We start from the raw sequence: 17,978 nt of genomic DNA, 5'->3' as shown, positions 1-17,978 counted from the left end.
AGTAGTAGCTTCACCCATGGTGCCACAACACTAACCCCCAATTTCTCTCTCTCTCTCTCTTTTTTTTTTTTTTTTTTTTTTTTTTTTTTGACAGGCAGAGTGGACAGTGAGAGAGAGACAGAGAGAAAGGTCTTCCTTTGCCGTTGGTTCACCCTCCAATGGCCGCCGCGGCTGGCGCACCGCGCTGATCCGATGGCAGGAGCCAGGAGCCAGGTGCTTTTCCTGGTCTCCCATGGGGTGCAGGACCCAAGCACCTGGGCCATCCTCCACTGCACTCCCTGGCCACAGCAGAGAGCTGGCCTGGAAGAGGGGCAACCGGGACAGAATCCGGCGCCCCAACCGGGACTAGAACCCGGTGTGCCGGCGCCGCTAGGCGGAGGATTAGCCTAGGGAGCTGCGGCGCCGGCCCCCCAATTTCTCTTAAGAAATATATCTGGTTATTGTCTTCCTAAATCCATTCATTTCTTTCTATTAAATTGGCAATTTCTGACACTCCCTTGGTAATGGAATGAGATGAGTTGGTTCATAAAATATTACTACAAATAGAAAGAAAAAGAGGTTCCCTTCTTGTGCACTTAGGATCAGTCTTACAATGTTTCTCTTTACCTGTGTAAGTTGGAAGGAGAGGTTTAAATAAGGCCTTGTAAAAGTTCTTAGGCACTGCAAGGAATGTCTCAGATGAGTCCCCTAGAATGGATGTAGGCATAGGGTGTATTATTTCCACTCCAGGGTCTTATCTTATACCCAGACCAACACGCCAAGTGCAGACACATAAAAAGTGCACAAAGTGATAAAATATATTCAAAAGGTGGGAAAGCCACACACACACACACACACACACGAGCATGGGTCACCCCACAGAGAAATACCTGTCATGAGTGGGCAGTGGGCCAGGTTGTCTGAAAGGAGGGGTTGGGGGGAGCACCCGAGCAGGACCTCCAGCCATGTTTCGTGGTGGAAGACAGAGACAGAGTTGGGGGAGGAAGGTCCTTCTGCTGATGTTGACCCCTGGAGGCACTGCCTCTCCAGGTGTGAAGCCACCTGGGAATTATATGACACCTCCACAGGTTCCACCGGGAGCTCAGTATCTGTATTCCCATGGCAGCCCCCACGAGGTCCCAGATGCAGCAGATGCAGCCAGGGAAACGGAGCATTTTGATTGACGAGTCAGAGGATACACTTACACGTGGGGACTTGCGACTTCCAGCTCAGCAGACTTAGCTAGCTGCCTGCCTATCTCACATCAGAATGAGCCCAAGGCTGTTTGCAAAGCCTAGAGTTTTTCTGCCTGACTTTTTACACTTCTTAGGAAACTTCAACAGTGTTTGTGTTAGTGTGTGGCACTAGGGACAGCAATGGAAAAGGAATTGAACATTTCCCATAACCTTTTAAATTTTGTTCCTGTTAATTGAAATTGCGCGTATGTATTATGAATACAAAATATTAATTGCATTTAATAATTAATTAGTTTAATTAATTATTAAAAATTGATACATTTTAAATTGTAACTGCAATAAAAAAGCCAGAACTAAAGATCCTAGAAGAAGACAATAGACTATCTTTGAAACTTAGGGTAGACAAAGATTTCCTGGACATAATTACAAAATCACTAACCACAAAACAAAAAAGATAAATTTGGATTTCACTCAATTTTTAGATGTTTTTCTCATTTAAAAGAAATGAAGAAATTGAATAGTTTAGCTACAAACTGGAAGAAGTATTTGCAGAAAATATATATGAAAAAGAAATATTTAGAGAGTTCCTACAAAATAACAATGAAAAGATAATAGTCCGAATTAAAACCAGGCAAAAGATTTGGGATAGTCACTTCACACAGGGACACAAACACACACACATGATATAGAAAAGGCCAGCAAACTCATGAAGGATGATCAGCCTAACTAATCATTCCTGGCCAAGGCAGGTCCAACATCTGAAAGTCAGTAAGATAATTCACCAGGGGCTGGAACTGTGGCGTAGCAGGTTAAGCTGCCGTCTGGGCACCAGCATTCCATGTGGGCACTGGTTCAAGTCCCGACTGCTCCACTTCTGATCCAGCTTCCTGGGAATGTGCCTGGGAAAGCAGTGAAAGATGACCCAAGTGCTTGGGCCCCTGCACCCACATGGGAAACTTGAAAGGAGCTCCTGGCTTTGGATTGGCCCAGCTCCTGACGTTGCAGCTATTTGGGGAGTGAACCAGTAGATGGAAGCGCTCTCTCTCTCTCTCTCTCTCTCTCTCTCTAACTCTACCTTTCAAATAAATAAAAATTAAAAGAAAATCGTTCACAATATCAGAAGAAAAAACCACATTGTGTTGTTTTTATATACATTTTAAAACACAACGAGAAAAGAGCAGTGTTTCTGAGTACGTGGAGAGATTGGGATCCTCAGACATTATGCTGGGAGTGTAACCTGACGTGACACTCTGGAAACCAGCGTGGCAGTTCCTCTAAAAGTTGAACAGAGATACCACAGGGAAACACATATTCCCACAGAAACCTGTACAGGAATGATCACAACAGCGTTGCTCATAACAGCCCCCAAACGGAAAAGCCCAAATGTCCATCAGCTGATGAATGGAGAAATACAATGAGCCGGATCCATGCCATTAAAGGGGATTAAGCACCGATGCAAGCCACAGGCTGAATCAGTCTGGAACACACGCTCAGTGAATGGAGTTGGAAGTGTCCAGAACAGATAACTCCCAAAACAGGTACCAGAGGTTGCCAGGGCTGGAGAGAGATGGGGAGTAGCTGCCAATGGTTATAGGACTTGGTCGTGGAGTGATAAAAAATACTCTGCCGTAGATGATGGTGATGTTAGCATAACCTGGTGAAGATACTAAACACAGCTGAATTGCACATTTTTAAATTGTGACTTTTGCTGTTTGTGAACTCTATCTCAGTTTTTAAAAATCCCACCGTTAACTTGTTACTTACAAGATTAAATACTTCCTTCCTACGCTTGGGAACCAGGCAAGGATATCCACTCTGACCATTCCTTTTTTTATTTTATTTATTTTTTGACAGGCAGAGTTAGACAGTGAGAGAGAGGAGAGACAGAGACAGAGAAAGGTCTTCCTTCCATTGGTTCACCCCCTAAATGGCTGCCATGGTCGGCGCGCTGCGCCGATCTGAAGCCAGGAGCCAGGTGCTTCCTCCTGGTCTCCCATGCAGGTGCAGGGCCTAGGGACTTGGGCCATCCTCCACTGCCTTCTCGGGCCACAGCAGAGAGCTGGACTGGAAGAGGAACAACCGGGACAGAATCCAGCGCCCCAACCGGGACTAGAACCCGGGATACTGGCACTGCAGGTGGGGGATTAGCCTAGTGAGCCACGGCGCCAGCCAGCTCTGACCATTCCTATTTAGCATTCGTCCACAAGGTTCTGGCCAGTGCAACAGGCAAGAAAAAGAAATGAGACATCCAGGTTGGAAGGGAAGAAATAACACCCCCTCTATTTGCAACATGATTATTTATACAGAAAATGCAAAGATATTCTTTTCAACAAATGGGGCTAGGTCATTGGCTATCCGAATGGAAAAATGAGCTTTGATCCATACCCTTGTACAATATACAAAATGTACTCAAAATGGATCAAAGACCTAAATGTAAAACATACAGCTATGAAATTTCTAGAAGCTAAACTAGGATATCTGTCTGTCTGTCTATCTATCTATCTATCTAATTTAAGAGGCAGAGAATCAAGGAAGGAGGTACCTTTCTCTGAAGGGAGGACAGAACTTCTACTTTGATTATGGCCTTCCTTCTCATTATCTTCCTTCTTCTCATTTGATAGTTATACAAATTCATTTTATTTCCACAATTCTTCCATGATATTTGTAGATGTCATTTATTTTCAACTGTTGTATAATATTTCATTGTATCAATTTTTTTACATGCCTATTCATTTTCTTATGAAAAGATACTTGGGCCATTTCAACTTTTGGACCCCAATCTTTCCAATCTTCTGTAAAATGTAATATCTACCTGATATGATTTTTCCGCAGAGTAAATAAACCAATATATGTAAATTGCTTGAAAAAGTATCTGAAACCTGATAAATCCCACAAAATATTTGCTAAAAAAAATTAAGAGGCAGAGAGACAGTTGGAGAGGGAGCGCCCATGTACTGGTGTACTGGTTTCAGTCTCTAAATGCTTGCAGTTACTCCTGGATGTAGCAGAAGCCAGGGGCTGGCAACTCGATCCAAATCTCCTGATTGGGTTAAGGGACCCAGTTCCTTGAGCCGCCACAGCTGCCTCCCAGGTTCTGCATTACAGGAAAGTGTAACTGACAGCCAGAGCTGCCCCCGATGAGGCATGGGGCATCTTTTTTTTTTTTTTTTTTTTTTTTTCCCTTATTTGAAAGATAGAGATACAGAAAGAGAAGGTGAGAGAGAGGAAGATCTTCCACCTGCTGGTTCATTTCCCAAATGGCCTCAACAGCTGGGGCTGGGCCAGGTGGAAGCCAGGAGCCAAGAGCTTCTGTTGGGTTTCCCACATGGGCACAAGGCCCCAAGTACTTGGGCCATCTTCTGCTGCTTTTCCCAGGTGCATTAGCAGGGAGACGGATTGGAAGTGGAGCAGCTGGGACTCAAACCGACACCCACAAGGGATGCCAGCACGGTAGGCTGAGGCTTAACCTTATACACTACAACGCTGGCCACGAAGGATGTGGACATCTTAACTCAAGGCTAAATGCACACTCAGAACGTTAGGTAGATAGCCTTAGGTACGATATTAAAGTCAGGATCCATAAAAGGAGAAATGGATACATTGAGCTTGGCCAAATTAAGGAAGTTTGCCCTTTAGTGTTAGGAAAATGAAAGGACAAGGCACAGGTTTGGAGGAAACGTTGCCAATGACTGTGACTTCTGACTTCTACCCAATGTATGTAAAGAGGTCACAAGCTCTGTAAGGAAATCCAATACATAGTGGGGAAAAGATTCTAACAGGTGCAGGACGACGGACTTTCCACCCCGGAACCATGGCCCACTCTGTCCGTAACCTCGTGGAGAAGGACCAGGTGCTGGCAGATGCTGCTGTGGCTTATGTGGAGCCGGACTGGCCACAGTTGGGCCCTCTGCCAAGGTTGAGCTGGTTCCTGCACTCTGGTTGGGATCCTATTCTATACAGAGCTAGAAAAAACCAGTGAACAGTGCTCAGACTGGTAGCTTCAAACAGCTCACACTTGAGGATGTTGGGCCTAGTGGTTTGGTGGCCACTGAGGTGCGGATGTAATTTTATATCAGCGAGACCATAGGCAAGTGTGGCATCATCAGATACAATGTTTAAAGACCAAGCTTTTAACAAGTTTATATTTGACTTATTTAAATGTTTTGGAACATGTGTGATCAGACTGCTGTCTGCATAAAATCAAAAAAAGAGAGATTTGTATAAATATTTCATTAAATAAGGTAATTCACATGCATTTACAAGAATTCTTATTCTTAGTTACTCAAGAAATGCAAATTAAAAACCTTAATGAGGCCTAGGCTAATCCTCTGCCTGAGGCGCTGGCACCCCAGGTTCTAGTCCCAGTTGGGGTACCATATTCTGTCCCATTTGCCCCTCTTCCAGGCCAGCTCTCTGCTGTGGCCCTGGAAGGCAGTGGAGGATGGCCCAAGTCCTTGGGCCCTGCACCCCATGGGAGACCAGGAGGAAGCACCTGGCTCCTGGCTTCAGATCTGTGCAGCGCGCTGGCTGCAACGCACCGGCTGTAGCGGCCACTTGGGGGGGGGGGTGAACCAATGGCAAAAAGGAAGACCTTTCTCTCTGTCTCTCTCTCTCATTGTCTAACTCTGCCTGTCAAAAACCAAAAACCAAAAAACAAAACAAACAAAAAAACCTTAATGAGTTACCACCTATTAGGATGTGTGTGTGACTTTTGTTTATGATTTCTCAGTGAGATATATGTTTATCTAAGCCAAAGGGTCTACAGATTTTTTTTTAAATATTTATTTTTTTTATTTGAAAGACAGAGTTACAGAGAGAGGTAGAGACAGAGAGAGGTCTTCCATCTGCTGGTTCACTCCCCAGATGGCTGCAACAGTCGGAGCTGCACTGATCCGAAGCCAGGAGCCAGGAGCTTCTTCCAGGTCTCCCAAATGGGTGCAGGGGCCCAAGGACTTGGGCCATCTTCCACTGCTTTCCCAGGCCATAACAGAGAGCTGGATTGGAAGAGGAGTAGCCTGGACTAGAACCGTGCCCATATTGGATGCCGGTGCTTCAGGCCAGGGCTTTAACCCGCTGTGCCACAGCGCTGGCCATTGACAGATTTTAATTTTAATTCAAAAATTAAAAAAAAAACAACAACCAGGCAATTCCAAGTGCTGACGAGGACATAGCATGGCTGGAACTCTCGCAAATTGCCAGTGAGAGTGTAAATTGGACAAGAATTGGGCAGCTTCTTGCAAAGGCAAACATTCAATCCTGCACTTCTCGGTATTTTCTTAAGTCAAACAAGAACTTGAACTCACACACAAACCTGTATGTGCGCATTTAGAGAGGCTTTATTCACCACGGCCCCAAGCTGCATCAGGGCGTGCCTGAACTGGGGACGGGGTGAACACACTGGTGCGTCGTCACGTGGTCATTACTCAGCAGTAAGCGGGAGCAGGTTACCGACCACGCAACACTGTGGATGCACCTTCCTTGCATTATCTGAGCAAAAAATCCGGGTCCAAAAGCCTATCCACAGTCTAATTCCACAGATAGGGACATTCTGGAAAAGACAAATGGCTGCCTCTGCATAGGGACGGTCACAGGCTAGGAAGGAAGTGAAGGGACTTTCTAGGGTCACATTCAGTTAGGGCATTGGTTACAAGGGTTATCGACATTTGTCAAGACTCACACGCTGGGGGCTGGTGTGGTGGCACAGCAGCTTAAGCTCCTGCTTGTGATGCAGAATCCCATATGGGAGCAGCAGTTCAGGTCCCAGTTACTCTGCTTCTGATCCAGCTTCTTGCTAATGGGTCTGGGAGGCAGTGAGTGATGGCCCAAGTGTCACCCACACAGGAGACTTGGATAGAGTTCTAGGCTCTTGGCTTTGGCCTGGTCCAGCCCCACCTGGACCCTATTTGGGGAGTGAACTATTGGATGGAAGATAATTCTCTCTCTCTCTGCCTTTTTTCTTTTTCTTTTTTCTTTCTTTCTTTCTTTTCTTTTCTTTTTTTTTTTTTTTTTTTTTTGACAGGCAGAGTTAAACAGTGAGAGAGAGAGAGACAGAGAGAAAGGTCTTCCTTCTGTTGGTTCACCCCACAAATGGCTGCTAAGGCCAGCACACTGTGCCAATCTGAAGCCAGGAGCCAGGTGCTTCTCCTGGTCTCCCATGCGGGTGCAGGGCCCAAGCACTTGGGCCATCCTCCACCGCCCTCCCAGGCCACAGCAGAGAGCTGCACTGGAAGAGGGGCAACCGGGACAGAATCTGGCACCCCAACTGGGACTAGAACCTGGGGTTCTGGCACCACAGGCGGAGGATTAGCCTAGTAAGCCGTGGTGCCAGCCACTCTGCCTTTCAAATAAAAAAGTAAATCTTTAAGAAAGCAAAGCAAACAAAAAAGCCAAAAACCTCACAGACTGCACACCTAAGAACCATGCATTTTACTGCATGTAATGATAACCTCAGTGTGCAGTGAGAGAAGTCAGAGGTGTTTTCCTGGGTTGGGGGTGGGGGTGCAGACTGGAAGGGGACTTGGTGGAAATTTCTGGCATGATGGAAATGTTTATATCTTGTTTAGAGTAGTCAAAATTCATCCAATTGAAAGCACAAAAATTACATAATTTTTTTGCGTGCAAACCATACTGCAATACAATAGAATGTAAATATAAAATAAATGATGTTTCAAAAAAGAGAAGAGTAAGAGCAAAGAACATCATATTTTTAAAAAGATTTATTTAGGGGCCAGCATTGTGGTGTAGTGAGTAACACCGCCATCTGCAATGGTGGTGTCCCATATGGGCACTGGTTTGTGTTCCAGCTGCTCCGCCTCTGACCCAGCTCCCCACTTATGTGCCTGGGAAAAGCCATGGAAGATGGCCCACATCCTTGGGCCCCTGCACCCATGTGGGAGACCTGGGTGAAGCTCCTGGCTCCTGGCTCCTGGCTTCAGCCTGACCACTGCTGGCCATTGCAGCCATCTAGGGAATGACCCAGTCGATGGAAGATCTCTCTGTTTTTCCCTCTCTCACTGTGTAACTTTTTCAAAACAAATAAATAAATCTTTTTAAAAAGTTTCTCTTTACCATTCAAAAAATTTAAATTATGAGATTTATTTACTTATTTCAAAACCAGCAAGAGAGGGAGAGACAAAAAGAGAAAGAGATATCTTCCATCTGCTGATTCACAATCCGAATACCTGCAATGGTTAGGGCTGAGTCATGCTGAATTCAGGAGCCAGAAACTCAAGTCTGGGTCTCCCAGGGGGTGGCAGGGGCCCAGGCAGTTGAGCCGTCATCTGCTCCCTTCCAGGCACATTAGCAGGAAACTGAACCAGAGGCAGAGCGGCCAGGACTGAGATCAGCTCTCCTCTGAGGGGGGCAGGCACCCAAGCAGCAGCTTACCTGGCTGCGCCACCGTGCCCACCCTGGCATCATATTTTTAACAATACTTTTTAAAGGTGCTAACATGTGGTAAAAAAAATACAAGACACAGAATTTGCCACCTTCCCTATTTTTAAGAGTAGAGTTACTGGTGTTAAGCATACTCACACTGTTGCGTAATGGAGTTCTGGAACTTTTCATCTTCCCAAACTGAAACCCTACACCTATCAAACAGCAACACCCCCCATCCCTCCTCCAGCCCATGGCAACCACCGTCCTGAGTTCTGTCTCTAGGAATTTGACTTCTCCAAGTGCCCTATACAAGTGGCATCGTGGCGTCTGTTCTTTTGTGACTGGCAACTCATTGAGCACGTCCTCGAGGTTCGTCCATGTCATAGCATGTATCAGAATTTCTTTCTTTATGGGACCATTGCTGTGGCGCAGCAGGTAAAGCTGCCACCTGCAGTGCAGGCATCCCATATGGCTGCTCCGCTTTCGATCCAGCTCCTTGCTAATGTGCACGGGACAGCAGAGAAGGATGGGCCAATGCTTGGGCCCCAGAGGAAGCTGGAGCCATGGCTGTTGTAGCCATTCAAGGAGTGACCTAGCAGATAGAAAGATGGAAGACATTCCCCTTCTCTCTCTCTCTGCCTCTCCCTCTCTCCCTGTAATTCTGACTTCCAAATAAATAAATAAATCTTTTTTAAAAAAGAATTTCTTTCTTTTTAAGTTCATTGTACAGTAGACCATGTTCTCTTTATCCATCCACCCATGGATGAACACTTGGGTTGCTTCCACATCCTGGCTATTGGGAATAGTGCCATTTTGAAAATACGGCATCATAAATTTTTTTTTGACAGGCAGAGTGGATAGTGAGAGAGAGAGACAGAGAGAAAGGTCTTCCTTTTTGCTGTTGGTTCACCCTCCAATGGCCGCCACGGCTGGCGCGCTGCCGCCGGCGCACCGTGCTGATCCGAAGGCAGGAGCCAGGTGCTTCTCCTGGTCTCCCATGCAGGGTGCAGGGCCCAAGCACTTGGGCCATCCTCCACTACCTTCCAGGGCCACAGCAGAAAGCTGGCCTGGAAGAGGAGTAACCGGGAAAGAATCCGGCACCCCGACTGGGACTAGAACCCGGTGTGCCGGCGCCGCTAGGTGGAGGATTAGCCTATTGAGCTGCGGTGCCGGCCGGCATCATAAATTTTTAAAAAAGATTTATTTATTTATTTTAAAGGCAGACTTACAAAGAGATGGAGAGAGAACTAGAGATCTTCCACCCACTGGTTCACTCTCCAGCTAGATGCAAAGCCAGAGCCTGGAACTCCATCTGGGTGTCCCACATGGATGGCAGGGGCCCAAGCACTCAGACCATCTTCTGCTGCCCTCTCAGGCACATTAGCAGGACGTTAGATCAGAAGTGGAATGGCTGGGGCTTGAACCAGGGCTCATATGGATGCTGGTGTCTGTAGCAGGTGGTAGATTAACCCCCATGCCACAACACTGGCCCAGCATAATATTTTTTTTTAAATAACATGCCAGGGGAGCATAGATGGACTGTCTTACTGTCATTTTGTTCCTTCTGCACTGACCTTGCAGCTGACCAGAGATTCATCAGAGACCAGCACAGGAGCCAAGAACAAGGCCCACACCACTGAAGGCCGGCAAGAATCCTGGGCAAGCAAAGGCTAAACTGTGTGTCTTCCAAGGCTGTGTAGAAACACAGCCGGAGGCTACTCCAAGCCAAAAGACAGCAAAGGTTGCCTCTGGTTTGTGCCCAGGGACAGGACCCTCGGAACAACAGGAGAGGCAGCTCTGATGCGCCATGGTTTGCTTACACAATGCACTGACTCCTGGTCCCATTTGGCTCCTCAAAATGGCCCTGCAGCACTCGTAGGAGGCAGGGCAGGAAGCCCTGGGGAGAGCTGAGTACCCATGGCAACCACCAGGAGTCAGCAAACACAGCTCTCCCCGGACTGAAACCCAGAGAAAGCTCCAGCTGTGGTCACCGAGCCCAGAACACTGGCTAGCTCTGCTCTGATCTCCCCTGCCTGGCCCGTCCCCTCACACCTTGTCTTGCATGAAAATTCTCTCCCACAGCTGTTGATAGGCGTATTGGAGATACCCCTGGGTATCTTAATTGAGGTTAATTGGTTTGCAAGCATGCACATTTCACAAAAGCTCTGGACAGGGCCAAGTTGTTGGAGATGCGGTCCCATGCTTAGGTAAGGTTTTCACAACCTGTCATTGAGATCATGTTGTTTTTGCACGCCGTGCACATGAGCCCCAAGGCAGAGACAGCTTCCAGTTTCCTGTCCACAAAGGACAGGATGGGGTGTGCACATCCCCTCGGCCACAGGCCCCAGGACAACTCCCTGGAGACTGGGTTCCAGCTCCTGACTCCAGCTTCCTGCCAAAGCAGACCCTGGGAGGTATCTGGTGACAGCTCAAGTACTGGGTTCCTGAAACCCATGTGCGAGACCTGGATTGAGTTCCCAGCTCCTGGTGCAGACGAGGCCACTGAAGGCATCTGAAGAACGAATCAGCAGATGAGAGCTCTGCCTGTCTCTCTGCCTTTCAAATAAATAAATATTTTTAAAAGTATATATTCCTAATCAATGTTAACTAAGTGTTTACAATATATTTCTAGGTAGAATGGGGTCTTTGTCCTTTTCCCCTAAGTCATACTTCAAGATCTGGCTTGAACGTAAGTTTTCCTGGGGTACCTTCTGGAATATTCTTCCACCCCAGCATTACACTTCTGCTCTCTGCCACTGTACCCTGTCATTGTGCTTGGCGTGACACTGGTCACTGCTTGTGTGTCTGTGTCCCTGCTTGTCCCCTGTGCTTCAGGTTGCATACTTCCTGGGGACAGGAGCAATGTCTAACGAGTAACCCTGACACTTAGAATCCAACCACAGTAAACGCGAGGATGACAGCAAACGCCTAATACGAGCACTCAGGCTGTAACTGGCAATGCTCACTACAGCGACAGGATCGCACAGGCCAGTGGACAGAGCGTAATTGCGTCCATCTTAAACAACCAAAACTGAGGAAATGGATTTTCCACGGTCATTGTTTAGCCATGAAAAGAAGAAACAAAACAGAAAAAGCAAAAATAAACTGCCAAAAATTTGATTAAGCTCTGGATGAGCTGCTTTTCTCACATTTTACAAATTGGATTTAAATTTGTCCTTCATTACTTTAGCCATGGCCTGTGTGGACATTTTTGGGTTATCCAGCATGCCACATAACGTAGGGCAGTGGGATTTACTCCGTCATAACTCCTGGCAGCCTAGGCGCATACAATCGTGGATACAGAACAGCAGCTCAGCTCAGTTCTGCCTGCTCTCCGGGGACATGCATACGCTGCCGGATGGGGGCTCGACACCGGCAGCTGGCTTCACACGCTGTACAGCGCGGGCAGCAGGGGGCGCTCTGGGCAAAGAAGTGCTTTGGAGCTCCGTGGAGCTTTGGGGTGCAGAGGCTTTTGGGGGGGCGATGCTGCTCCTGCAGGGGCCCAGCTCGCCCATGGGTGCTGGCAGCGTTCCCCGGAGCATGGCAGTGCAAGCTGCACGCCCCCCCCATCCCCCTTGCTCCAGCTGCTGGCGGACCTGCCGGCTCTGGGGAGAGCTGCAGGGAGGTCAGGGGCAGCTCCTGGGCCTTTGGCTTAGGCATGTGACCTAAGGGGCTTGGGGAGGCCCCCCTGCTTCTCCTGCCTGGGGCCGCAGTGGCTGCCTTGCTTAGGAGAGAGAGCAGAACGCCCACGTGCGGGAAGGCCCAAACTGACCAAAGGCAGCAGGGCCAAAATAAAACGTCCTTGTGCTGTGTGATGGAGGCTACAGGACAGAACCGGTTTGCCAAGAGGAACACCTTCAGATTCTTCCTCCTCATTAAGCTGAGAGAGAGAGAAAGAACGCGCGCGCGCGAGAGAGAAAGTTCTCATATTGTCTTGTACAGCAGCTGCCCTGGCCTAGAAACCGCTTCCTACACAGGACCCAGTGTATCCTGAAACCGCTCCATGGGGGGAGCTTCTGAGTGCCCCTGTGGGAGCCCCTTGGGTCGGCCCCACCCTGAGGAAGGCCAGAATGAGCCCCTTCACTTTCAGATGGGAGGGATATCTACTATCCACTGGTTAACTCCCCAAATGGCTGCATTGGCTGGGACTGGGCCAGGCTGAAGCCAGGAGCTTCTTCCAGGTTTCCCATGTGGGTGGCAGGGGCCCAACACTTGGGTCATCTTCTGCTGGTTTCTCAGATGCATTAGCAGGGGGTTGGATGGGAAGTGGAGAAGCCGGGACTCAAACTGGTGCCAATACGGGATGCTGACACAGCAGGCATCGGCTCCAAACCTATCTACATTCTTACAAAAGATGAAAAAACACCCACTAGCAATGCAGGGACATGACAATGGAGATGTAGTAACAATGTATACCAAGGGCTTCAACTCTTTTCTCATTGTTGAAAACAAAATTAAATAAATAAAAACAAAAAAACTCTCCATATCTGGGGTGTGTGTGTGTGTGTGTGTGTGTGATTTTTGGTTACTGATATCTCAGCGGGACACATGCCTCTCCAAGCCCAGGGGTCTACAGATGTGGTCCTGTGTGCCCAGGAGGGGCCTTTGGCAGGGAAAGAAGAGGAGCCACCTTTGGTCAAGGGCAAGGCCGCGGGGCCACCTTGGGGCTGTTCCAGAGACACAGAGAACCAAAGATGGCAGCAAGGGACTCTTTTTTTTTTTTTTTAATTAATTAATTAATTATTTGACAGATAGAGTTAGACAGTGAGGGAGAGAGACAGATAGAAAGGTCTTCCTTCCGTTGGTCCACCCCCTAAATGGCCGCTACGGCCGGAGCTATGCCGATCTGAAGCCAGGAGCCAGGTGCTTCTTCCTGGTCTCCCATGTGGGTGCAGGGCCCAAGCACTTGGGCCATCCTCCACTGCACTCCTGGGCCACAGCAGAGAGCTGGACTGAAAGAGGAGCAACTGGGACTAGAACCCTGTGTCCATATGGGATGCCGGCACTGCAGGCGGAAGATTAACCAAGTGAGCCATGGCGCCAGCCCAGCAAGGGACTCTTCTTACCAGCCGCAGCACGAGGCCAAACCCCCAAACAGGGACGAAGAGCCTTCTGTCATCCTGACCCTTCTTATGTGGTTTTTGGTGAGTGTGGTCCTGGCGCTGGGCGTGGCCAGCCTGTGACTGACACATGTCTGAGAGGTGGGGGCATTTGGGGAGAGAGAAGGGGGAAGACATGCCTGTTGCTGAGTACAGCCGTGTTCCTAACCCGCTCTCACCTGGCCGTGGGGTGAGGTTCTGGGGCTGCACATCATGGACCCGAGCACACCTGGTCCTTGCACACTGCCTCCTTCCTCCAAGATGGACAGGGACTCACTGACCAGCACGGCGACTTCCAGTGCTGAACAGTCAGGTCCAGCTGCAGTCAGCACTGGCTAATGGCTGGCCTGTCCAGGTGATTCCTAGGGGACCTCCGTTTCCAAGGGTCCATCGTTCATGCCAGGAAGACCTTGTCAAAGCCCCCAAATTGCTGCACGCACACAGATATTCCAGATCATTCCACCAGAAGACTGACAGAGGAGGACGGTCACACTGAACACGGTGCACCTGCTGCCTGACAGCATCCTTTCCTGGAGTAGACGCAGTTGGCACGGGCTCTGCAGTAGAAGGGCCGATGCAGCAGGAGGGACACAGCATTCTCTGAGGCCACTTCCCGTGGTGCCCGTGGCCCTTTGTGATGGCCTGTGTCTTCACTGTTCGCCTCCTGCCCTTTGAGTGATACTGCCCCTCCACAGACCACAGGTGCTCCCCACTGCACCCTGCTGCATGGCCACTCCCCTCTGAGCCCGGGCTTCTGACCTAACCCGACTCACTTTCCAATTCAGATTTGCCACGCTCACTCCAGGAAGCCTAGCCTGGCCTTGCTTGGGCTGTCATACCCTCTCCAGTGGGCCTGTGCTGTGTATCCAGGGCTGTGCTGCCAGCCCACAGACTCTAGGGGCTTGTGCTTACTGATGGGTGTGCTAAGAAGGGGAAAATGAGCAGCCACAAACAAGGAGCCTGCAAGGGGCCCCAGTGGATGCTGCACTCCGGGAGTCTGTGTGGCTTCTTGCACTTGGACTTGGGTGTGCATTCTAAGTCACCGCCCAAGCCTCCCCATTCCCAGAGGCCGGCACTGTGTCCTTCTCCCTCCCCCCACCCTGCTCCTGATTTCCTCTCCCTCTAAAGTTCAAGCGCAGATTCCTTTGGTCTCGCTGGCTTTAAGTCGCTTCCTGGCCCTCTCGCCATAGCAGTGGGTGCTCATGGTCCATCTTCTGCTCCTTCCCCCTCGTTTGCTGCTCCTGTTTTCACTCTGTTGTGGAGCTGCTGGCCTGCGTGCGTGTGGACATGGTGGGCCCGAGAGACAGGTCCATGGGGCATCCAGACTGTCTTTTCGTGGCCTCTGCAGGGTCCTTTACACGTGATTTAGCTTCTTCTCCACCCAAAACCTCACTCATAGGAAGCAGAAGCCATTTGTGGGGCCGACACTAGGAAGCCCCAGGCAGAGAAAGGGGCACAAAGCTGCCAGCACAAGAAGCCCTGGAGTTGGGGCCCGTGGCTTTCTGCCTTTCTTGTTCATGTTTGACAAAGCTTTGGGCACACACACGGTTCCATGTGCTCTGCACAGTCCTGGGAGCAGTGTGGTTTAACCCACTTCACAGAGGCCTGACAGCTTCTGCAAGCAATGCCAAGTTCATCCTGCTGATTGGCACCCCATGCGCAGCCCTGCGTGTGCCACTATGTCCTGGGGACCCAAAGCACTAGCTCAGATGGCCCAGTGCTTCTGAAGGTCACTCAGCTTTTAGATCGCTGGTTGAGGTTCTTTGCCTATGCTTTGAAAAATCTGTTCTATTTATACCTCGCCTCCATGGAAAAAGCACCGAGATTAAGTGGTTACTGCTGAGCAGAGCTATGGGAAGCATTTCCTGAAGCTGTGCCGAAAGTCCGGGGTGCCGAGAGGCCGGGGTGCAATTCTAAGCAGTTGAAAACAGCAGGCAAAGCTCCTTGAAGCTGCGGTACAGCCTGCCTACCTGTTTCCAGCTTCCCCAACAGCTGAGCTCCCAGCAGGCTATAAAAGATACCATGATCTTTTCACTTTTGGATTGTGATGAATAGCAAAGAACAAAACCCACCCAGATGTGCCATGGCCATTGGCACTTTCTCAAGGGCACTGCCCCATCTGGTGACACCCTCCTAACAGCCCTGTGAGGGAGGCAGGCTAGTTCCCTATGGGCCTCTTCACCCTGGACCAAGAGAGAGGTCAAGTGGATTCCTCAAGGCCATGAGCCACTGGCTTGGGACTGCGTGCTTGCTGACTCCTCGTGTGTTTGGCAGTGATGTCACTGTACAGGCAGACCGCAGACAGGACGCTGCTTCCACACTGAAGGTGCGTGTTCACCGTGTGTCGGGCAGGTCTCTTGGCAGCAGGTGCTGGCGTTGTGTCGCCACTTCACATTTTGCAACACTTCAAGCCTCTTCACAATCAGGTCTGTCTGGTGCTCTGTGATCAGTGATCTTGCATGTTACTACTGTGAACTTACTACACACTCTGTTTTCTCACTGCTGCACTGGCCAGCTGGCTATGCAGCATCCCTCCCCCTCTCTGGACCTCCACGCTCTGGGAGTCACAGTGACATTTGAAAATTAGCCCAAGTCACAACTCTACAATGGCCTCTAAGTGTTCAAATAAAAGAAAGATTTGCACATCTCTCACCTGAAGTCAAAAGCTAGAAAAAAGCAAGACTAGTAAGAAAGGCACATCGAGAGCCCAGACAGACAGGCCTTGCAGCAAGCAGTTGGCCAAGGTGTGAACGCAAAGGAAAAGTTCTGGAAGGAAGTGACAAGTGCTATACCAGTGAACACACACGTGACAGGAGAGTGGCACAAGGAAAAAGTGTAAGTGCTCTGGATAGAAGATGCCAAAGCCTAATCCATCCAGAGCCAGGCCCTTACCCTCTTCAATTCCATGAGGGCTGGGCCAGGTAAGGAAGCCACAGGAGACGAGCTGGACTGCGAGCAGAGGTTGGTCCCTGAGGTCTAAGGAGAGAAGCCATCCCCATAACAGTGGGAGCTGTGTGGCTGTGAGGGCTGCTGGAGAAGCTGCCATGGTTACACATGGAGCTGAGCCCGCTGAGCCCACTGATGACGGGGGCGACACTCAACAGCAGGTTCTCAATGCGGATGCTTCAGCCTCTACTGGAAGAAGCTGCCATCGAGGTTTCTCATAGCTGGGGATGAGAATACCTGGCTTCAAAGCTTTGGAAGACAGACGGACGCCTGGGAGGGGCTAGTGCAGCTGACGACTTCTAGCTGAAACCTCTGTTCATTTCCCATCCTGAATCCTAAGGCACTCAGAATGACACTGGTGTGACTTTGTGTGTGCTCTGTAAATGGGACGATGAGGCCTGGACAGCAGCACACCTGCTCACAACATGGCTGCCCGAGTATTTTTACACCTACTGCACAATTTTCTTTCCAAATATTACTGCGCATTGGTTACCTGAGAGCCCCGAGGGAGATGTGTAGTTGGATTTCCGTTGTTCTGCGGCCGCTAACACTGCATCCATGCTATAGCCTGTGGGTCAAGGAGCCATTTCAGCTTCTGTGCCTTAGAGCTTAAGAAATGCTTTGGAGCCAGCATTGTGGTGCAGTGAGCTAAGCCACTGCCTGCGACACTGGCATCCAGTTCAAGTACTAGCTGCTCCACTTCCAAGCCGGCTCCTACTATTGCTCCTGGGAGGAAAGGGGAGATGGCCCAAGTATCTGGGCCCCTGCCACCTACGTGGGAGACCTGGATAGAGCTCTAGGATGCTGGCTTCAACCCAGACCAGCCTCAGCCATTATGGCCATTTGGGGAGTGAACCAGAGGATGGAAGATCTCTCTCTCTCTCTCTCTCTCTCTCTCTCTCTGCATGTGTGTGTGCGTGCTTGTGTCCCTCTCTCTGTAACTCTACCTTTCAAACAAACAAATCTTTTTTTAAAAAATAAGAAATACATTTCCTAAGGCTGTAGCTGATGGATCTGGGCAAAGTAAATTAAAAACCTATGGAAAGGACTCCCCATTCTAGATCCATTAAGAACACCTAGGATTCACCAGAGGTCAACACATCAACACTAACAAGTGTGTGCAAGAAGCAGATTCCAACCTTTGCGGGTGGCCTTGAGGGGCTCAAGACGTCAGCAGAGGGGGTGACTGCAGAGGTGGGGGGACACACAGGAGAACCAGAATAAGCGGAGCCTGAAGAAGCAGCGTGTTGCTGCAGTCTCCTGGTAAATCCCAGGCAGATGAGCGGCTGCTTTCCGGGGGAGCAACGCAAGAGGCCTCGAGATGCAATTAACTGCTGCCGTCAACGTGGTTTCAGCGACGACAAAACTTCTGCGGTGGCAT

General features: G+C 49.4%; 1 pseudogene; it reads left to right on the top strand.

Moving 5' to 3' along the window:
* Window positions 1-4,986: 4,986 nt before the first annotated feature.
* Window positions 4,987-5,294, top strand: LOC127492412 (ATP synthase F(0) complex subunit g, mitochondrial pseudogene; annotated as a pseudogene).
* The last annotated feature ends 12,684 nt before the right edge of the window (window positions 5,295-17,978 follow it).

The sequence above is a fragment of the Oryctolagus cuniculus genome, chromosome 10 (genome assembly GCF_051225735.1).
Source record: "Oryctolagus cuniculus isolate XC-2025 breed Fujian yellow rabbit chromosome 10, ASM5122573v1, whole genome shotgun sequence".
NCBI lineage: Eukaryota > Metazoa > Chordata > Mammalia > Lagomorpha > Leporidae > Oryctolagus > Oryctolagus cuniculus.
This window is presented reverse-complemented; position numbering and strand designations above follow the sequence as displayed.